Source organism: Staurois parvus, unplaced genomic scaffold (assembly GCF_062004578.1).
Source record: "Staurois parvus isolate SC_StPar_1 unplaced genomic scaffold, SC_StPar_1.0 ptg000727l, whole genome shotgun sequence".
Classification (NCBI taxonomy): Eukaryota; Metazoa; Chordata; class Amphibia; order Anura; family Ranidae; genus Staurois; species Staurois parvus.
Window position 1 is genome coordinate 3,127,858 of NW_028318523.1, and position 23,798 is coordinate 3,151,655.

The 23,798-nt window shown below is 41.5% G+C and overlaps 1 protein-coding gene across 2 annotated transcripts in view; it reads left to right on the top strand.

Annotated features, from left to right (window-relative positions):
- The window catches only part of SRBD1 (S1 RNA binding domain 1), a 275,758-nt gene that overhangs the window by 40,037 nt on the left and 211,923 nt on the right, over positions 1–23,798 (top strand). The window lies entirely within an intron of this gene.

Below are 23,798 nucleotides of genomic sequence, written 5' to 3' on the forward strand. Positions count from 1 at the left end.
ACCGGATATAGTGAATGCAGGGTCCGGGGAGACCGGATATAGTGAATGCAGGGTCCGGGGAGACCGGATGTAGTGACTGCAGGGTCCGGGGAGACCGGATGTAGTGACTGCAGGGTCCGGGGAGACCGGATGTAGTGACTGCAGGGTCCGAGGAGAGTGGATATAGTGAATGCAGGGTCCGGGGAGACCGGATATAGTGACTGCAAGGTCCGGGGTTTAGTAACACTTTAAGGGAACCAGACGTGCACATTGACAGGTGAGAAGCGAGGGTCACAATGGCCAACTAATGCAGGCGCTGAAATGGAGCCCAGATCCTCTATGCTTTATCCGTGACCCTTTGTGATTCCTCCTGCTCTCTCCCCATCCTCACGTCTCTTGGCATATTGGAGTGTCTCTGGTGTCAGGACCCATCACCTTTCAAGTGGGTGCCAAGTCGGCTCAAAGCATTAGGTTTGGTTGCAGTGGCAAACATTTTAGCCCGAGACTCGCACAAAAGAAAGCTTTCTAATTAGACTTCAAAATGTATTTTCTTTTTTTTTTTTTCCTACTCGCTATATTACATTTCAGGCTCTTTCTGGGAAGGCTGCCAGCTGAAATACATTTAATGTGCAGGTGTTAATAGTATTGACTCATTAGTTTGCAGTATTCGCTTATACTGAGGAGTTGTTTTTCTCAGACTGCTCACCTCAGACATGACCTCAGTATTAGCGAGTTTGATGAGTTTCCACGTATGGGACAACACGGGTTATATTCGAGACGCAGATCTTTTACTGCAAATAAATCATTACTCAAGATTTGTTGCTTAATTGAAATTCTACATTTTTTTTTCTTTTTGTGGTATAACCATAGTGATTACTGCTAATTATATTCTAGTTTTAATATCAAGTGTCATTTCTATTATAATATAGGTAGACCTAGAGTCAGAACTCAGTTAAGTCCTACAATGCCTGGGCTTCTGTATTTAATTCACAAATTGCTGTAGTATTCCCCATTCTTGTAGGGAAACTATTAAGCCTATTCAAACCTATGCAGTTTGCTTTTGATTTTTTCTGCAGTGCTTTTTGCAGTGCGTTTTTGTGTTTTTGCACACGCGTTTTTTGATGCATTTCGCACTGTCTCGTTATTATGCAGGTTATACATGAAAAATGCATAAAAAAAGCAAAAAACAATGCACTCCATGTTTCTGCTACACATTTATTGAAGTCTATTGAGCCAAAAATAATGCATCATGTTGCATTTGAAAATGTCCCTGACCCTTTCCAAAAATGCAATGGCTGAAAAACACATAGATGTAAACATGTCTCATAGGAAACCATGTTAAATGGACTGTAGTGTTTATCTCCAAAATGCACTAAAATTCCATAGGTGTGAACCAGACCTTATAGTTTCCCTATAAAACATGGGGGGTACTACATCATTTTGTTAATTAAATAGAGAAGCACAGGCATTGTAAAGCTTAGTGTTACTAAACTCTGAACCCTGCATCCACTATATCTGGTCTCCCCGGACCCTGCATCCACTATATCTGGTCTCCCCGGACCCTGCAGTCACTATATCTGGTCTCCCCGGACCCTGCAGTCTCTATATCTGGTCTCCCCGGACCCTGCAGTCACTATATCTGGTCTCCCACAATACATAGAACATGGAAATGCAATTATTTCAGTAAACATAAACTGCTAAATAGCAGTCTTTTGACTTCTATCAGTGTCCAGCAGAGCATTGGTTAAAGCTTGTAGGAGGAGTTTTCATTCTCCCCTGATTGTCTTATGAGGCTAAAGGACCTCTGACCCCCTGTCTGGGCAGTGCTGATTGGCCCTGTACTGATCACATGCACCCTCGGAAGAAAAAAAAAACTCTCTATCAATACACACCAAACTGAGCATATGCAGCTTGCCCCAAAAGCTCCGTTCTATCAGCAGATGGATTGGGGACTGTGGAAGAAGGGGAGGATCAGAGAAGACAGGACCAAACAGCCTTTTTACACAATGCAGAAGATTAGCCCCTTAAGACTCCACAGTGAGTGGAAAAAGCATGCTTTACTGCATATACAGACTGATTTTACTGTTGTGGGTTTAGTAACACTTTAAAGTGGTCGTCAACCTGAGACAAGGAATATGAATAAAGCATATCCCTCTATAGTGTGTACTTGCTTCAATCCAGAGCACTAAGTGTCATTTCTGTTTGCTGCCTGGTTCCACTGCTATCAGCATGAGTCACTTCTGACAAGTTTTCCTGACACCAAGAGAGAAAATGGTAAAAGAGGAGGGCACAGGCTTTGATTGACAGCCTCGGCTCTCTTCCTGTGTGCCATGTGGAGGGGGGGGGGGGGTTGTCCCTTCCCTCTAATCAGCTCTCAGAGCTGTTCTCACTGAGCTCTGTGGAGTATAACTTCATCTCTCCGCCCCCCCCTTAATGACCAGGCCTCTTTTTGCTATTTGGCGCTGCACTAATTCAACTGATAATTGCGCGGTCATGCAATGCTGCACCCAAACAAAATTTACGTCCTTTTTTTCACACAAATAGAGCTTTCTTTTGCTGTAATTTGATCACCTGTGCGCTTTTTATTTTTCACGCTATAAACAAAAAAACGCCAAAAATTTTGAAGAAAAACAATATTTTTTATTTTCAGCTATAAAAAATATATAGTAAACTCAAAGTTGGTTATAAATTTAGGCCAAAATGTATTCTGTTACATGTTTTTGGTAAAAAAATCCCAATAAGTGTATATTGATTGCTTTTTGTGGAAGTTATAGCGTCTACAAACTATGGTATAAATACTGCAATTTACGCCATTTTTCTGCTATACAGCGCTGCGCTAGTTTAACGGACAATTGCGCGGTCATGCAATATGGTACATAAATGAATTTATGGTACATAAATTTACATCCTTTTTCTCCCCACAAATTGAGCTTTCTTTTGGTGGTATTGATCGCCTGTGCGGTTTTTATTTTTTGCGCTATAAAAAAAAAGGCTGACAATTTTGAGGAAAAAAAAACAATATTTTGGACTTTTTGCTATAAAACATGTCCAGTAAAAAAAAAATGCAAAAATCAAATTTAGTCATAAATTTCTGCCAAAATGCATTCTGCGACATTTCTTTGCTAAAAAAAAAAACAAATACGTGTAAATTAATTGGTTTACGTGAAAGTTATAGCGTTTACAAATGGCGGGAAAGATACTGGGATTTTTAGGGTTTTTTTTATACTAATAATGGCGGCGATCAGCGAATTATGGCGGCGATCAGGGACTTATGGCAGCAACCAGCGACTTATGGCGGGACTGCGGCGGACATTCTGACATTGGGGGGTACTGACTTGGGGTCACTGACATCCCCAAAAACACTAATACAGTGATCAGTGCAAAAAAAAAAAAAACTGACACTGTACTAATGGCAATGGGGAGGAAGGGGTTAACTTTATTTAGCAGGGAAGGGTTATAGGAGTGAGGGGAGTGTTTTACTAGGGGGCGGGGGTGTGTACTGGGCGGGACAAGGCTGATCGAGAAAGTGAAACTATTCTTTCTCGATCAGCTCATCCTCGAGCTGACAGGGAAGGGACAGACAGCACAGCTACTGCAGCTGTGCTCTCTGTCATCGTTTACCGCCGATCGCCGGGACATAGCCGCTAACGAGCGGCTGTGACCCGGCAACTGACATATGCGGCGGTGATCCACAGGACAAATAGGGCGGTAGCGCGCCTCGCACGTGCCCCCTATTTGTTTACAAAACACACGTTTTAAAACATGGTTTTGCCTGTGACTGCCGCCCTGCCGCCGTATATGTACAGTGGCTGGGCGGCATGCGGTTAATCCTTATGATGCTTGCATTAGTAAATAGACAGGAAAGTGTAGCGCATGCATTTGTTTTAAGGTTTTTGTTTTTTACACTTCTTCAGTTACTTTCTGGTTTCAATGCCTAGGCAAATGATGCCATACATCCCAGGACTCTTCAGGAGGCGGCGGGGGGGAGGGTCTCAGCTCACCCTATGGCTGCGCTAAGGGTAGATGGATTCCAGGAAGTAAAATGATACGTGAATCATCTGCCCTTACTCAAGATGGCCACTGCCAGAAATGCCATCGGTGCTTTTCAAAATTATTTTTCTGCAAAATAAAGCATGGAGACATGGATGGATGGGGGAGTTTGTTTTAAAAATTAAAAATGAATTAAATAGTATTGTTGGTTTGTGATGCTCAGATGCCGCGTAGTTCTACTTTAAAATCAAACCAATCCACTGAATGTACAGGAGTCTAGGCCGGTATCATGCTGCACAGGGCTGGGTAGATTGCTTAGAGGCCAGAAGTACCATTGTACTTGCAGTAGAGAAAGGGAAAAAAACTGGAGAGGAAAAGGTGTGGGGGGGGGGGATGTGTCCTCTACAGACTCAGAGCTAACATAAGACGTGTCACAGGCAATCTAGACCGCCTAAGTATAGGGAGGCCAATGACTAATTCACCCAAGGTTGCCGGAGCTCCACCCAAAAGGGGACATTCTGCTTTAAGTGTTTGTCCCCTGCTCCCCATTAAGGATTGGCACCTTTGGGGAGTGGGGGGGGGGGGTACCTGAATTTGACAGGTACACGCTCCCACTTCCTCTGTAATCGCGAAGAGACGCGGAAGTTGTCCCCCTCTTCCTTACCCTTAGTCTTCTCGGACATGTGACTGGTCGCAGAGGACTACGGGGCCATTCACAAAGCACAGCGCTTCTCACGCATGCGCAGGGTCTCAGCCAGGTGCCCTCTCATCTAGAGGAGGGACTTTCTCTGCTAAGCCCACCACCTGCCTTTATGTCTGAGCTAAGGGCAGATGGATTCCAGGAAGTAAATGCTACATGAATCATCTGCTTTCATTCAAGATGGCCGCAGAGAGAAATGCTAGTGGTTTTTTTTTCAGTGATTTTTCAACACAAAAAAGCATGGAGACGTGGATGGATAAGGGGAGTTTGCTATGACTATTAAATAATAAATAGTTTTTTTTAGTTTGTGGTGCTGAGATACAGCTCAGCTGTGCTTTAAATTGGGCAATTTTAATTACACTTATTAGAATTTTTTTATAGTGCTTAAATCTTTTATTTTACAATGAACTATTGGGGTGCTACTACATTATTGTGTTTGTGGAGCATACTAGTTGTCAGAAAAAAATCCAACAGTGTATGCTCACTTTTTCGACACACTGCAGAGCTCAGTGAGGAGAGCTCTGAGAGCTGATTGGAAGGCAAAGACACCCAAACCCCTGCACACAGGAACAGAGCTGAGGCTGTGAATCTGTGGACTCTATAGAGCAGGGGTGTCCAAACGTTTTTCAAAGAGGGCTAGATTTGATGAAGTGAACATGCGCGAGGGCCGACCATTTTGCAGCAAAAAAAAAATGAATGGATAAAGGAGCGACTGATACTGGTCATGACCTATTTGAAATATGTACTTGTTTCTCCCCCTAAAAAAAAGAGCTAAATTACTCTCACTGATTTCCTTCAATGCTTGAGAAGGGAGAGCACCTTTGCCTTTCATCGGCCTCACACATGCTCCGAAATGCGTCGCATTGTATGCTGGACATCCCTACGTCATCACGCTGACGTCAACGTTGCTCTCCAGGGTGGACTCCGGACACCATGTTTGGATCTCACACATGCCGGCCTGCTCCCTGTGAACATCTCGAATCTCCTCCAGCTCTTACTATGGCGTATACATCGTGGATGTCGCCATGTCCTTCGCTTTCACCACATATGCCTAAGCATTTTGTTTTCTTTCATCATGTGTTTCTCATTATGTTCCTCAATAAATGTACCACATATTGCACTTAGAGGCGCTGTTCTCCTTTTTAGATATTGCCAAATTACCTGTGGGGCCGTATTAAACCAGAACATGGGCTGCACTTGGCCTGTGGGTCGGACTTTAGACATGCCTGCTATAGAGGGATATGCTTTGTTCACATTTCATGTCTAAGGCTCCGTTCAGATTTAGGCGTTGTGTATCGCGGGCAGAATCACCGCAGTTCTCCCCTCGATCCTAAAATGCTCCAAAAACTGACAAAATCACACTAAGTTGTTCAGGTGTCATTCATTTTCATTTTCAGTGGCACCTAAATGAAGGTGCGGTTCTGCTGCGATTTTCGTGCTGCAATTGTGGCAAACCGCATCGTGCAAAGCTTGTTGCTCAAAAAGGAGCAGAAGCTTTTTTTGGGCGACAAACGTCTCGTGATGCGGTTTGCCGTGATTACAGCGCGATTTATCGCACGACAATTGTGGCGGAATCGCACCCGCGTTTAGGTGGCATTGGAAATGAATGCCACCTGAACAAACAGCACAGTGGCTAAATGGTTAGCTCTTCCGCCTGGCAGTACTAGGGTCATCGGTTCAAATCCCAGCCACGGCACCACCTGCCTGGAGTTTGCATGTTCTCCCTGTGACTGCGTGGGTTTCCTCCCGGTACTCTGGTTTCCTCCCACACTCCAAAGACATGCTGGTAGGTTAATTGGCTCCTGTCTAAATTGTCCCTAGTATGTGTATGTATGAATGTGAGTTAGGGACTTTAGATTGTACGCTCCTTGAGGGTTAGGGACTGATGTGAATGTACAATATATATACAGTGTATGTATGTATATATGTGTATATATATATATATGTGTGTGTGTGTGTATATATATATGTGTGTATGTATGTTTATATATATATATATATATATATATATGTGTGTGTGTGTGTGTGTGTATATATATGTGTGTATGTATATGTGTATGTATGTTTATATATATATATATATGTGTGTGTGTGTGTACATATATGTATATATATGTAAAGTGCTGCGTAAATTGACGGCGCTTTATAAGTACCTGAAATAAATAAATAAAAATCCGTTTATCAGAGTGTTTTGGTATCGCAGCGATTCTGTCCGCAATACAACATGCCTGGATGTGAAGAGAGGCTGAGGTGTACAAGCACTTTAAACGACCTCCTGGAGCTCATCGATCTAAAACCCTTTGCCTGATCTATCCACAATCCATCAATAATCATAGCTTTTTTTTTTTTTTTTTTTTTTTAACAGTGGCAGTTAAAAACTAAAAAGCGTTTCTTTAATAAAATTATAAGAAAACAACATCTTTTTAATTTTTTTTGCAGCTGTCAGACTGTTATATAAGGATTCCAGCGTGAAAAAAAAAAAAGTGTATCCTCTGCCGGATGACATTTGATTTGGCAGCGTTTGTAGCACATGCTATAGAATTTCACATGAGATTTTCATTCCTAACTTTCTTGTTCAGTGATATGTCAGGCTTAGTATGTCAGCGGCACTGTAAAGTTGAGGAATATAACTTGTTACTGTGTCCCGGGGAGGTTTAAAATGTTGCATTTAACATATGTGACATGTCTGAGTGAGCCAGTGATGGAATTAAAGCCGGTGATTGACGCAGCTTGGCTGGTAGTGACAGCGCTCTGGGGTTATATGCACAGTTGCTGGTCCACCAGCAGGGGCAGCGGGTGCCGAATGTGGATTTTATTTTGCGATATTTATTTATTTTTTTTCACGTTGCCACCGGAATCTGTTTTAAAAACGTATCCTCAGTTGTCGTTGGATCGTTGAAGCCAAGATGCAAAGTGGGAAAACGCAAAATAGATGATGTAGGTGATGAAACTGCATTGAAAATCCATTTTTTTTTTTGGAATGCATTCAAAAGTATTGATGTACAACAAATAAAACCACATAAAAGTATGATGACATTTGTAATCTAACATATAATAGCAAAAGCAATATTATATAAAGAAAAGTTCTCTTCCTTAACCAAATTCTAATTTTCATTTTCTAAGGCTAGGTTCACACCTATGTAGGTTGTGTTTGAGCCATTTCTACATTGCGTTTTTGATGCGTTTTGCGGGCTATTTTAAAAAAAAAATATTTTTCTGATTGCTAGGCAGATTTAAAATGCATCAAAAATGTGAAAAAATGCATAAAAAAACGCAATACATGCTTTTCCGTTGAAGTCTATAGAACCAAAAATGCAACATTTTGCGTTCAAAAAACACACCGGGTGAAAAGGCACAGATGTGAGCATGTCCCATAGGAAATCATATTAATAGACTGTAATGCATTTCTGCAAAACGCTGCAGAAAACGCTTAGGTGTGAACTTAGGGTAAGTGAAATTAAAGCCAGCATTGTTCTTTTTTTCATTTGTTCTTGAAAACAGAACACATTTGTGTACATTTAATTTTTTTTTTTTAAATGTGATTTTCATAATTTGTTGACCTGAAAATGGTTCTTTACTGTTCTATTCTGAGTTACTAATGTAGTCACATTTTTATTGTTCAGTTCACTAAAGGCATTACCATGAGCAACAGACAGATTTGCCCGAAGTATAAGATATTATATAGCATGTTGGGTAATATATTGTGGCTTTTTTTTGTGGGAGGGCGTATTTTGACTCTAAATGTCAATGCTTTCAAGTATTTTTTTTTTTTTTCTCTTGACCCTTTCGTGACCAGGGCTCATTAATGTTTAGATGCCTAACTTGGAAGCATTAGTATGTATCATTTAACATGAACACCCACAACAGAACAATCTGTCTGTATATGCAGTAAAGCATGCTTGTTATACTCATTGTGGAAGGGGTTAATCCTCCACATTGTGTAAAAAGGCTGTTAGATCCCGTCTTTTCTGATCCTCCCCTTCTTCTACAGTCCCCAATCTATCTGTTGATGGTACAGAGCTTTAGGAGTCACTCTGCACATGCTCAGTTTAGTGTGTACTGCAACAGAGTTTTTGTTATTCTTTGAGAGGATGCATGTCATCAACACAGGGCCAATCAGCACTGTCCAGACAGAGGGTCAGGGGTTATGGTGCCTCATAGGACAGTCGGAGCAGAATGAAAACTCCTCCTACAAGATTACCCAGTGCTCAGGTAGACACTGATAGAAGTCACTCCTATATACCAATGATGAGAAAAGGTATTTAGCAGTTTATATTTACTAAAATAACTGCATTTCCATGTTGTGTGTACTGTGGGAGACCAGATATACTGAATGCAGGGTCCGGGGAGACCAGATATAGTGAATGCAGGGTCCGGGAAGACCAGATATAGTGAATGCAGGGTCCGGGGAGACCAGATATAGTGACTGCAGAGTCCGGAGAGACCGGATATAGTGACTGCAGGGTCCGGGGAGACCAGATATAGTGAATGCAGGGTCCGAGGAGACCAGATATAGTGAATGCAGGATCCGGGGAGACCAGATATAGTGAATGCGGGGTCCGGGGAGACCAGATATAGTGAATGCAGGGTCCGGGGAGACCAGATATAGTGAATGCGGGGTCCGGGGAGACCAGATCTAGTGAATGCAGGAGACCAGATATAGTGAATGCAGGGTCCGGGGAGACCAGATATAGTGAACGCAGGGTCCAGGGAGACCAGATATAGTGAATGCAGGGTCCAGGGAGACCAGATATAGTGAATGCAGGGTCCTGGGTTTAGTAACACTTTAGACAATTTATAGAGATTCATTTTTAAAAACCTTTTCAATTATTATAATATATTAAAAAAAAAAATGAATACACACACGTTGTTGAAGTCAAACTGAGAATTTTAATTGTACAGACAGCTTTCTGCTTTTCCTTTTGCTTTTGACTTGCACAGAAGAAGAGTTGATGTCTGCACAGCGTTGAAGGAGCATTCTGACAGGGAAGAGCGTCCTGTTTCTCCAGGACAACACATGAGCTCACTGAACTATGTGCACATCACAGCAACTCGGCTGAGAGGTAGTGCCACATCTTCCTTACAGCCCAGACCTCACTTCGAGTGACTTCCACATCTTTGGGACTCTAAATGAGTTCCTCAGAGGTCAGTATTTCAGCACTGATGCTGAAGCAGGCTGTCCTAGGATGGTTCAGGCGTATTGACAAACCTTTCTATGCCAAAGCTTTTCAGGAATTAATTAAATGCAGTGATATGTGTAAGCCCCCATGTACACGGGACACTTCTGAACGATGTAAACTGACTGCTGGAAAACGTAGGTTAAAAAACATCTGTTTAGCCGCGTTTGCATAATGCGTTTATGTGTGTTTGCGTTTAGAAGCGCTTTTTAAAGATTAGCACATCAGAGCCTTCCAAATGCCCAGAATGCACTGAAAAGTGGCAAATTATTAACTATTTCAGACCGTTTTAGCAAAATACAGAGAGTAGAAGCAGAGACAGCAGTATGTGTTGAAATTAGCTTAGGTATGAGTTGCTCATTAACATTTCTTTTGTTTCCAAGGGTGGGAAAGGTGTCTGGTGGAGGGAGTCATTAAGGTCACCTGGCAGGGGGTCTTCATGAGAAATTTGAGGTGTGAGTTGCTCATTAACATATCTTTTGTTTCCAAGGGTGGGAGAGGTCTGAGGTGTGAATAGGTCATTACAATGTGTGACAAGCTTGGTAGGAACATCCTGTGTTCAGTGTTTTGTCCATCTGAGTACCTTGAAACCGCTTTGCATGCATTTTTCATGATGAAAAAAGGCTCTGGACAGCATTGGGAACTGGAAGAGTTAAAAAAAAAAAAAATCGCAAACGCTTATAAATGCGATTGGTTGCGTTTACAAGTGTTTTGCGTTTGAAACGCTGATAAAATCGACTGCTGAATGCAAGTTTTCTGTGTTCAAAAAAACTGTTAACGACTGTAAACAAAGATGTGTACAAACCATTAGGGGGAGTTCAGGGGTTGCTGAAAAAAATGCTGAACAGCTCCTAAACGTGAGTTTATCAGCTGCAGTGTACATGAGCCCTAAGAATGTAGCAGGAGAGAATGTTGAAAAATAAATGTAGTTTCCACACCTTGAAATTTGTTCTTTTATTATATAAACTCAAAAGTCCCGGTTTGACTTGAATGCCACTTGTATATGTTATTATAATGTTTTTTTTTTTTTTTTTAGATAATATATACATAATTTTTTTTTTTTTTTTTTACTGTCTCTCACTTAAATGGGCACAGCTTGCCAACTGTTTCTGCATCTATCTATGCAAGGCACAATGACCTTGCCTTGTGGCTGGCATCCACTTTTACTGTAGACAAAGCCATGTGATCAATATTTTGGCTGTAAAAACGGAGTTTGTGATTGGAAACCATGCTAAATAGTTCCTAATTGTTGAATCTGATAGGCCAGCTTTCACAGAGTTTGCAGTTGTGCTGTGTGCTGGATTTCATTCTGCTAAAGGAGGTTTATTAAAAAAGAAGTATGGCTTTTTTTTTATTTTTCAACCCATTTATACTCACCTAGGTGGATGCTGCATCAGTCCTCCGTCAGTTCTAAGAGTGAGAACTCTGCAATCACATGACCACTGATCGCTGAATTCTCCTCTCCGCTCTGAGCAGAGTGCGAGACTGTCAGTCACCACCCTCTGCTCAGCCCCCCAACGCTCACTGGAGTGCTGGGCTTTGGAGGGGGGGGGGGGAGCGGCTGGCTCAGGCTCTTAGCCGTTCGCTGAGAGGCTGAGCCAGGTGCCGTTCCAAACTCTGGGGTGGATCCCGACTTTGAAGTCGGGATCTTTCCCCAGCCTGGACCTGCTAAGTGACCTCAGCGGACAGCAGACTTGATTCAGCTTTCAGCTGACAATGGGTCACCGGAGTACAGAACCAACTGCACTCCTCTGGGCCACAAGAGAAGTACAGCCAAAAGAGCTTTGGTTGTACTTCTTTAATGTATCCTCAGTGAAATATGGTTTGGCATCCAGATTGCTGGTAGTTAGCTGGTAAAATACTTGTACTTTCTGGTGATGGTGTATGTTTTGCTGAAGACATAGAAAAGGAGGCCTTTTGAGGTGGTGAGGAAATAACACTTTCACGATCCAAAATAATGTTCCATAAAATAATGACTTTCAATGTCACATGGTATATTCATCCGGAAAAATAATGAATTGTTATCTTTATTGTTTTTATTATTATTAATCAATATTTTCCTTACCTGCTTCATGCCTGTCATGTTTACAGGGCAACTGTGGTCATCCGTAGTTGTCTGCTTTATATAAAGGTGAATGTGTTATTAGAACATCTTTAATTATAGTTGTAAATTATACACATAACAACCACTTGCCGACCGCCTGCAGTCATTTTACTGTGGGCGGGTGACACGTATAGACACCATCATGTGCGTGTACGGTGGCAGCTTCTTCTGGGTTCAGGGCGTGTGCGTGCGCCCACCACCAACCCCTCCTCTGGCTGACTCCTGCTGTGATTGGACACAGTGAGATTTTGTTAACAGGTTTCAGCCAATGATTGGAGCCTCAGACCCACTGATCGGCTGTGTCCCATCACAGCCCAGAGCACTGTGTTGACAAATCAGGGAGAAGGAGCAAACAGGTATTTAGTAAAAAGCAGCACATTGTTAGGCACACACGTAACCCCTTGATTACCATGAGAGATTAACCCCTTCCCAGCTAGTGTCATTAGTACCATCGACTCTGTAATGTATTATCACTGATCATAAAAACATACTCACAGACGAAGCATGTATCTAAAAAGCATAGAAAAATGACGATGGCCACAACGGCAGGCAAGGTGTTCTCACTGTCAGTGCGGTCAAATGGCTGACGTGTTTTGGGGAAGAATCCCTTTCCTCAGAGCACGACTCGCTTCCCATACGGTTGCTAGGCAACCAGACTGGTTGCCTAGCAACCGTATGGGAAGCAAGTCGTGCTTGTCCGGTTCTCGAAATGTCATCTTCTCCGCCAGGTTCGTCATCAGCTCTGAAGAAAGGGATTCGTCCCCGAAACGCGTCAGCCATTTGACCACACTGACAGTGAGAACACCTTGCCTGCCGTTGTGGCCATTGTCATTTTTCTATGCTTTTTAGATACATGCTTCGTCTGTGAGTATGTTTTTATTATTCTTTCACTCCTACAATAAACCTTGGATAATGCATTAGGTGTGTGTGCCACCTATTTATTCTCTATCCAGTGGCTGATTTCCCCGTCTGAGGTGGGCTGCACCCCTGAAGCATTTCCTTTGGTTGTCGCTGTCCTGGTACACTTGGCTTCCCTTTTGGCTGTGCATATCCTGAGGCGCTGGAGAGTACATACGGTATCCGGTATTATCACTGATCCCTGTATTGGTATTACTGGTGATGTCAGTGTACTTCCCAGCCAGCGTCAGTGTCATATTGCCGCACTATCACAGTCCCACAGTGTTCACTGATCACCGCCCTTACTGGTATAAAAAAATAAAAATGCCAGTACATATACCATAGTTTGTAGATACTATCATTTTCACACAAAACAATCAATATACACTTATTGTTAGATAGATAGACTCGGGTCGTTGGTTCAAATCCCAACCACGGCACCACCTGCCTGGAGTTTGCATGTTCTCCCTGTGCCTGCGTGGGTTTCCTCCGGGTACTCCGGTTTCCTTCCACACTCCAAAGACATGCTGGTAGGTTAATTGGCTCCTGTCTAAATTGTCCCTAGTATGTGTATGTATGAATGTAAGTTAGGGACCTTAGATAGTACACCCCTTGAGGGTTAGGGACTGATGTGAATGTACAATATATATGTAAAGTGCTGTGGAAATTGACAGCTATATAAATACCTGAAATAAATAAATAATTGGGTTTTTTTTTGCTTTTTTTTTTTTAACCAAAGACATGTATTAGAATACATTTTGGCCTAAATTTATGAAGAAATTTGATGTTTTTTTTATTAGATATGTTTTATAGCAGAAAGTGTTTTTTTTCAAAAATGTGTTTTTTTTCAAAAATTTTTCTTTTTCCTTTTATATAACAAAAAATTAAAAACCCAATGGTGATCAAATACCACCAAAGAAAGCTCTGTGTGAAAAAATGCTATAAATCTCATTTGGGAACAGTGTTGCATGACCGAGTTTTTTTTTGCTTTTTTACCAAAGACATGTATTAGAATACATTTTGGCCTAAATTTATGAATAAATTTGATGTTTTTTATTAGATATGTTTTATAGCAAAAAGTAAAAATAAAATGTGTTTTTTTTTTTTCAAACATTTTTTTTTTCCTTTTATATAACAAAAAATTAAAAACCCAATGGTGATCAAATACCACCAAAGAAAGCTCTGTTTGTGTGAAAAAATGCTATAAATCTCATTAGGGAACAGTGCTGCATGACCGAGTTTTTTTTTGCTTTTGTTTTTTTTTTTTACCATAGACATGTATTAGAATACATTTTGGCCTAAATTTATGAATAAATTTGATGTTTTTTATTAGATATGTTTTATAGCAGAAAGTAAAAATAAAATGTGTTTTTTTTTTTTTTTCTTCAAACATTTTTTTTTTTCCTTTTATATAACAAAACATTAAAAACACAATAGTGAACAAATACCACTAAAGAAAGCTCTGTTTGTGTGAAAAAATGCTATAAATCTCATTTGGGAACAGTGCTGAATGACCGAGCACTTAGTTAAAGTAGTGCAGCGCTAAATAGAAAAAAAATGGCCTGGTTATGGATAACATGTTCATAAATGCAGCCATATTTGTGTATTTTCTATGCAGGCTCTGCTTCCTGCCTAGTAGTCCTGTGAATGTGACCATCCGTTCCTCCTATTTACTGCTAGTTGGGGGAATGGTTGAAATCAATGTACTCCAAATCTGAGTTTGCTTTAGCCTCTTGTAATCCCTTGTATAGGAGCGCCTAAACTGGCAGAGAAAGGGACAAAACTAGGAGCCAAATAAATGTTCTGCAGTATAAAATATGTTGACAAGGAACATGCTGACAGGACAAGGGAGCAGTTAGATGACTTAATCTAAAAAGAGGCTTATGTGTATCAGCTCTACAGTTTTATCCACTTCAGCTCCGGAAGGTTTTACCCCCGTCATGACCAGGGCATTTTTTGCTAATTGGCACTGTGCTACTTTAACTGGTAATTGCATAGTCATGCAACACTTTACGCAAATGAAATTTATACACAGAAATGTAATTTTTTTCACACAAATAGAGATTATTTTTGGTAGTATTTGATCACTACTGGGTTTTTTTTAATTTTTTTTTTTTGTCCATTGTATTTATTTTTTTCCATAAAAGTTTATTAAGAAGTGACAACATGTTACATAAAAATACAAAGAAATGCACGCACAACATCATTCAGGTCATAGACATAGCTTAAACCAAAATACAGGAAGAAACAACAAGGTAGAGTGCGACACTGTGGATAACATAAGCACGTCAGGTTACGACAAAGATAGGCCTGTAATACTCAAGTTTCACAATAATGCGATACAGAAGGTAGTAACAATTTTTTTATTATTATTATATTAATAAAACGTGAAAACATTTTAAAAAACTATATTTTCTACTTACTATTCAAATAATATTCATATAAAAAAAATCAAATGTCTTCATAAATTTAGGCCAAAATATGTTCTGCTACATGTCTTTGGTTAAAAAAAAAAAAATCCCAATAAGTGTATAGTAATTGGTTTGTGAAGTATAGAGTTTACAAGCTGTAAAATATGCAGCTATAATGTTATACTGGTAATGGCGGTGATTAGCGACTTATAGTGGGACTGTGATAGTGTGGCGCTAGCTGGGATTGACACTAACTGACACAAATAGTGACACTAATACAGTGATCAGTGCTAATACTGTACACTGTCACTGTACTCATGACACTGGCTGAGAAGGGGTTAGTGTCAAAGGGTTAACTGTGTGCCTTACAATGTGTAATGTGTGCTGCTTTTCCTAACGGATGTGGCTGTCTTTTCTCCCTGCATTGCAGCCATGTCCCTGCTCATTGTACAGAGCCCTGTGTTGTTAGTAAACACAGGACTCTGTGCTGTGATTCGCTTAGCCAATCAGCAGGTCCCAGCCATAAATCATTGGCTGGGACCTGCTGACCGACTTGTGCTGTACCAAATCACAGCACAGATTGGGCAGGGCGATTGGGGTTCCACACGCCCTATACCTGAAAATGCACACATGTATGTGATCCAGTGCAGCAGGGCTGTCCATCTGCAGTGTAAACACACTGGGCAGTCCTAAAGTGGTTAATCATAGTGCTATAGCTGAAATGCGTAAGCCTCTTTTTTGGATTGGATCTTATCCTGTGAGCAGTTAAAGGAATTGTGATTGAAGATGTCACTGTGCTGCCTGGGCATCCGTGTTTTCTGTTCATTCAATGATAGGAGGTTGAATGCAGATTTTCTCTTACTCCTCATGTGTTTGTATGTTATTTCAGTGGAGTATTTAGGTGCCTATTTCTAAGTGAAATGTTCCATTAATATCCTTAAAATATGCCCTTACTTAAGGAAGATACACGATATTGCCAAAAGTATTGGGACATCCTCCAAATCATTGGATTCAGGTGTTCCAATCACCTTCATGGCCACAGGTATATAAAATCATCACCTAGGCATGCAGACGGCTTCTACAAACATTTGTGAAAGAATGGGTCGCTCTCAGGAGCTCAGTGACTCCAAGCGTGGTACCGTGATAGGTTGTCACCTGTGCAATAAGTCTATCCATCCCATTTCCTAGCTACTAAATATCCCACAGTCATCTGTTAGTGGTAATCATGCTGAAGCGCACAGTGCGCAGAAGTCGCCAACTGTCTGCAGAGTCAATAGCTAAAGACCTCCAAACTTCATGTGGCCTTCAGATTAGCACAACAACAGTGTGTAGAGAGCTTCATGGAATGGGTTTCCATGGCCGAGCAGCTGCATCCAAGCCTTACATCACCAAGTGCAATACAAAGTGATGGATGCAGTGTTGTAAAGCATGCCACCACTGGAATCTAGAGCAGTGGAGACGTGTTCCCTGGAGTGACCAATCATGCTTCTCTGTCTGGCAATCAGATGGACATGGGCTTGACGGTTGCTAGGAAAATGGTACTTGCCTGACTGCATTGTGCCAAGTGTAAAGTTTGGTGGGGGGGGATTATGGTGTGGGGTTGTTTTTCAGGGGTTGGGCTTGGCCCCCTAGTTCCAGTGAAGGGAACTCTTAAGGCGTCAGCATACCAAGACATTTTGGACAATTTCATGCTCCCAACTTTGTGGGAACAGTTTGGGGATGGCCCCTTCCTGTTCCAACATGACTGCGCACCAGTGCACAAAGCAAGGTCCATATAGACATGGATGAGCGAGTTTGGGGTGGAGGAACTTGACTGGCCTGCACAGAGTCCTGACCTCAACCCGATAGAACATCTTTGGGATGAATTACAGTGCAGACTGCAAGCCAGGCCTTCTCTTCCGACATCAGTGCCGGACCTCACAAATGTGCTTATGGAAGAATGGTCAAACCTTCCCATAGACACCCTCCTAAACCTTGTGGACAGCCTTACCAGAAGAGTTGAAGCTGTTATAGCTGCAAAGAGCGGGGCCAACTCAATATTGAACCCTACGGACTAAGACGTGTGTGTAAAGGCAGGCGTCTCAAGTTTTCTATTAATTTATTTGATTAGACCTACAGTATTAGAACATGTTTCACCAGAGCAAAGCACCTCTATTGCTCTACTATGAAGGTGTCATATTTATTTTTTTTTTCAGTACCTTGAAAAAGTATACATGCCCCTTAAAATTTTCCACATTTTGTCATGTGACAACCAAAAATGTAAATGTATTTTATTGGGATTCTATGTGAGAAACCAGCCTTTTTCAGTCAGGATGCCTGGGGACCCTGGGGTGCCTTGAGGTTTATTCAGTGGTACCTTGGCAAAATGTCTAAAAATTGCCCAAAATTTGTATACAAGCCAGTGGGTGGAACAAGCCTGCCTTTTAGTTGCACAAAGTCACTGGTTTTTATCGTGCACCATTACAACCTTCTAGCCAACGGAGTTCTGACAATCAACTACTTTGTCCGTTGATAAGGAGGATATCAGCTGCCTGCACAGCATCCTTGTTTGACCCTCCCCTACCCCTGTCCGTCAGTGCTGGGGTCACATCAGCTCAGTGATGAAGAAAAACTAAGGGAGGAGAGAAACACTGGAATACTAGTCAGTACCAGTGTGCAAAAGTGAATTTGCTTTGGAAGAATAAATCACCTCCAACTTTGGGTGTCCTACGTGTGTGGATGTTGCTGCTTTATATAAAACCATTAGAACATTTTAGAAAGGGGTGCCTCAAGACTGTCCACAATTCTAAAGGGTGCCTCGGGACTGTCCATCATTTTAGAGGATGCCTTGCCTAAAAAAAAGGTTGAGAAACTCTTGTGATAGAGCAACACAAAGTGGCACATAATTGTGAAGTGGAAGGAAAATGATAAATGTTTTTTTACAAATAAATATCTGAAAAGTGTGGCATGCTTTTATATTCAGCCCCCTTTACTCTGATACCTCTAACTAAAGTCTAGTGGAACCAATTGCCTTCAGATGTCACCTAATTGGTAAATAGAGTCCACCTGTGTGTAATTTAATCTCAGTAAAAATACAGCTGTTCCGTGAAGCGGTCATATGTTTGTTAGAGAAAATTAATGAACAAACAGCATCATGAAGGTCAAGAAACACACCAGCCAGGTCAGGGATAAAGGTGCTTAAGGCAGGGTTGGTTTATAAAAAATATCCCAAGTTTTGAACATCTCATGGAGTATTGTACAATCCATCATACAGAAATGGAAAGAATATGGCACAACTGCAAACCTACCAAGACATGGCCATCCACCTAAACTGACAGGCTGTTCAAGGAGAGCATTAATCAGAGAAGCAGCCAAGAGGCCCATGATAACTCTGGAGGAGCTGCAGAGATCCACAGCTCAAGTGGGAGAATCTGTCCACAGGACAACTATTAGTCGTGCACTCCACAAATCTGGCCTTTATGGAAGAGTGGCAAGAAGAAAGCCATTGTTGAAAGAAAGCCATAAGAAGTCCCGTTTGCAGTTTGTGAGAAGCCATGTGAGGGACACAGCATACATGTGGAAGAAGGGGCTCTGGTCAGATGAGACCAAAATTTTACTTTTTGGCCTAAAAACAAAATGCTATGTATGGCGGAAAACTAACACGGCACATCACCCTAAACACCCTAGCCCCACCGTGAAACATGGTGGTGGCAGCATCATGTTGTGAGGATGCGTTTCTTCAGCAGGGACAGGGAAGTTGGTCAGAGTTGATGGGAAGATGGATGGAGCCAAATACAGGGCAGTCTTAGAAGAAAACCTGTTAATCTGCAAAAGACTTGAGACCGGGGCGGAGGTTCACCTTCCAGCAGGGCAGCGACCTGAAACATACGGCCAGAGCTACAATGGAATGGTTTAGATCAGCGGTGGGCAACCTTTTTTTTCAACTGAGCCAAATCTCGCCAAAACCACGATTGAAATTTATTTTGAGAGCCACATTTTTAAAACTGAAAATACATAGGATGGTACACTGTTTTTAGTTTCAATAAGTTTTTATAGTAATTCATCCCCCATAGTAATTCATCCCTCATATAGTAATTCATCCCTCATATAGTAATTCATCCCTCATATAGTAATTCATCCCCCATATAGTAATTCATCCCCCATATAGTAATTCATCCCCCATAGTAATTCATCCCCCATATAGTAATTCATCCCCCATAGTAATTCATCCCCCATAGTAACTCATCCCCCATAGTAATTCATCCCCCATAGTAATTCATCCCCCATATAGTAATTCATCCCCCATAGTAATTCATCCCCCATATAGTAATTCATCCCCCATATAGTAATTCATCCCCCATATAGTAATTCATCCCCCATAGTAATTCATCCCCCATAGTAATTCATCCCCCATATAGTAATTCATCCCCCATATAGTAATTCATCCCCCATAGTAATTCATCCCCCATATAGTAATTCATCCCCCCATATAGTAATTCATCCCCCATATTAATTCATCCCTCATATAGTAGTAGTAAGTAAGTAGCAAGTAGTAAGCCAAGTCCCCCCTGTGTCAATTCACTTACCTTTGCTCCGTGCGTTCCTCTCGCCGTGTTCCCGCGCCGTTCCGGTCTTCAGGGCGGACTGTGAGAGGAGCCTAGCTCCTCTCATGTTCGTCACGCTGCCCCGCCTACACACATCCTGACAGCCAATCACTGGCTATCAGGATGTGAGTGGCAGCGAGACTGGCCAATCATTGCATTTGAGCGCGCTGCCCTGGCTGTTTTTTTTTGGATCACGCTGCAGAGTCCCTGCCGCCCGAGAGGAGGGAGGGGAGCGGGCGCCCGGCACACAAGAGCCGCATTAAAGCGTGTAAAGAGCCGCATGTGGCTCGCGAGCCGCGGCTTGCCGACCACTGGTTTAGATCAAAGCATATTCATGTGTTAGAATGGCCCAGTCATAGCCCAGACTTAAATCCAATTGAGAATCCATGGCAAGACTTGAAAATTGCTGTTCACAGACGCTCTCCATCCAATCTGACAGAGCTTGAGCTATTTTGCACAGAATGGGCAAAAATGTAACTTTCTAGATGTGCAAAGCTGGTAGAGACATCCCCAAAATGACTTGCAGCTGTAATTGCAGCGAAAGGTGGTTATACAGAGTATTGACTCCGGGGGGCTGAATACAAATGCCGCCACACTTTTCACATATTTATTTGTAAAAAATGTTTAAAACCATTTATCATTTTCCTTCCACTTCACAATTATGTGCCACTTTATGTTGGTCTATCACAGAAAATCCCAATAAAGTACATTTATGTTTTTGGTTGTAACATGACAAAATGTGTAAAATGTCAAGGGGTATGAATACTTTTTCAAGGCACTGTAAATGTATGCATCCATTGTTTACAAATATGGAACAGCTGTAAATCTCTAAATTAAAAGGTTGCTTTAGAGTTATTTACCTGTTAAAACATTTTCATGTAATTTTTACATAAAGTACCTCACTGTCAAGCCTATTTACGAACCTTTCATAAATGAAATATTTTTTTTATTTACATTCTAGTACACTGATATTTTTTTTTTCTTTTTAGCTAATTTAGAAATGCAAGCCTTAATTGGGCTGTTTTTGCTGAGTCCTTTTTTGCGATGGTTATGCGAAAGAAATTTGATTACCTCACATTGAGTTGTTAATGTTTTCAGACTGCATTCATGACAGCTGCCAAAAAATCGAGTCCGCGTTTGTAGAGATTTGTTTTCGAAAGGAAATGTCAGAAAAGATTTTACTTCTAATTGACTGTACATGTTCTATTATAAAGCCATCATTGTATGAGGCCAATTAACGCTTTCTTTGCTCACTTGAGAAAAATAAAATAATTTCAGATCTGAAGCCTGATTTTTTTTTCTTTTCCTCTATACCTATGTAAATAATGTATCTATTGCTAAATATGTGGAGTAACATTTGTGTTCTATGAGAACTCTACGGAATGGGGATCCTTGACCTTCTATAGCTAGGACTACGTTCAGAGTTGCTTCCTTTTATTAGGTCTAGGCTCCATTTTTGTTATACCAGTTTGAACACTTAAACTGTTTTCAGAAAAATAAAATCACATAAGAGACATAACTTATAATCAACATGGATGCCTCCCTTGTGCCACTTGCCTTATCTTTGAAATCTTCCCTTTCTGATCCCTACTTGCTCCTGCTTTACTTGAAATCTCCCTGCTTTGATTAGCCCCCTGCCCCTGCCGTCACAATCTTCCAGTGTGGCACCATAATAGTGCCAAGAGACCTCTCGTATGCACTAATCAAGAGTGCCAACTAGGGATGCACCTATATTTCGGCCACCAAAACATATCAGCCGATAATAGCTCTATCAGCATTTTGCCAATATGAAAACTGTAGCCGATACAGGTGCCGATACAGGGGACTGTGTGTACTGCAGATGTGAGGGGGGCGGCAGAGAAAGGAAGAAGAGGAGCAGTGTATACAGTGACTGCCCGTCACTATGGGGTTTATTTACTAAAGCTGGAGAGTCCAAAATCAGACTCCCTTCTGCATAGAAACCAATCAGCTTCTAACCTCAGCTTGTTCAATGAAGCTTTGGCAATGAAACCTGGAAGCTGACTGGTTTCTATGCAGAAGTGAGTCTGATTTTGCACTCTCCAGCTTTAGTAAATAAACCCCTATATGTCAGTGCCGGTTTTTAAATGCAAATGCTGTTTTTTTTTCTTCTTTACTGTAGCTCAGAGAATTGACTATCACTTTCCCCGAGCTAAAAGAAACAAAGTTTATTTTTAGTTTATTTCCTGAGCTAAAAGAAACAAAGTTTCCTTTAGCTCTGGGGAAAGTGACAGCTTTTTCTGTGAGTTATGGTGAAAAGAAAATAGCCGGCAATTGTATTTAAAAACCAGCACAGCCAGTGAGGGAGTCTCTCTGTATACACTGCTCCCTCACTGTATACACTGCTCCTCTCCTGCCCCCTCCTTGCACACACTGCCCCCCCACCCCTCTACACAGATGGCCTGTCACTGATATGCTATCACATAGGGGACTATTGGTCCCCTATGTGATAGCAATAAAATCACAAGTTAAAAAAAAAAATAAATACAAATATACATGAAAGTAGAAAAAATAATAAATTGGAGCCTCCCCACATACGCTGAATTTCGGTTTCGGATCGGTTTCCGGCCACATGCATTCTGAATTTTCATTTTGGTGCACCACTAGTGCCAGCTATGCCTGCCCTTTCCAATCATCTCCTCCATTCATAGAGCCAATACTTTAGCTTCTATGAATGAAATACAATCTGTGAATGGAGGGTGTTCAGATGAATGAACGGTCTACTTTCTCCATTCATAGATTGTTTGTTTTTCATTCAGCAAATCTGTAGTATGGCCTCTATGAATGGAGGAGGTGGGCGAGAAGGGCGGGCATAGTTGGCACTCTTGAGTACATATGACAGGTCCCTTGGCACTATTAGCGGTGCCACACTGGAAGATTACGGCAATGGAGGTGGGGGGGATCAGAGGAGGAAGATTGCAACTAAGGCAGGAGCCAGCAGCACAAGGGACACATCGCATTGATAGTAATTAATGTCCCTTATTCTGATTTTTTTTATTTATTTATTTTTACGCATGGTAAAGGTTTTAAATTTATGCAGCCAGCTGTTTGCTCCCTCCACCTCTACTAGGCAACTCAACCTGACCTGCATGGCACCAGCGGAAGCATAGTTTGATCAAGAACACTCACACAACCCCAACTTGTTAATTGAATGATATCGAAGGGTGGATGAGGTCATCCCTCCGCTCACTGTGCTCTCTCCTTCTGTCAGCCTGTGTAACACAAGCACATGTGCTATATAAATACTGTGTAATAATAAGGATTGAGGCCCCATCCTTTCCTCTCTTCCCCTCCCCTCCTCCCCCTTATGTGTAGAGATCACCACTCTTGTCTGCCCCTCTCGGCAAAAGGAAAGGCAGGACATGCATGTGATGAAGGTTCAGCTCCTCGTGCTGTGCATCCTCTCACATAAGAAAAACCTGTCCTGTGTTGCAGCCCTTCTTCACCCGGCCCTGTTTTATATGCTATTACAACTGTTGGGCATTTAAAAAAAAAAAATTAAAATATATTAAGGCTCGGTTCACACTGCTGCAGATGGAATGTTGTGCGACTTTGAATTAACGACTTGCTTGCGATTTGATGCAACTTTCATGTGAGTTTGATGTTTTGCGACTTTAACCGTTGGCTTTGGTTAAAAACTCTGAAGCCAGATACAGTTGCATCAAAGTCGCATACATTAACAGACTCCTTGCAACTTTTGTGATCTTAACATTGTTGTGCAGGAACTTCTTTAGAAGTTGATGCAACTTGAGTCGCATTGATTAAGACAATGAGTATGTTTTGGCGTGTCATGTGACTTCGTGTCGCATCAAGTCACATGATAAGTCGCATCAGTGTGAACTGGCGCTAATCGTTTTTAAAAAATTTTATTTTACAGATATAAAAGGTTTACTATCAGTTGTTTTTGTTAGTATTGTTGTTATTGTTTTTAGAATTGTT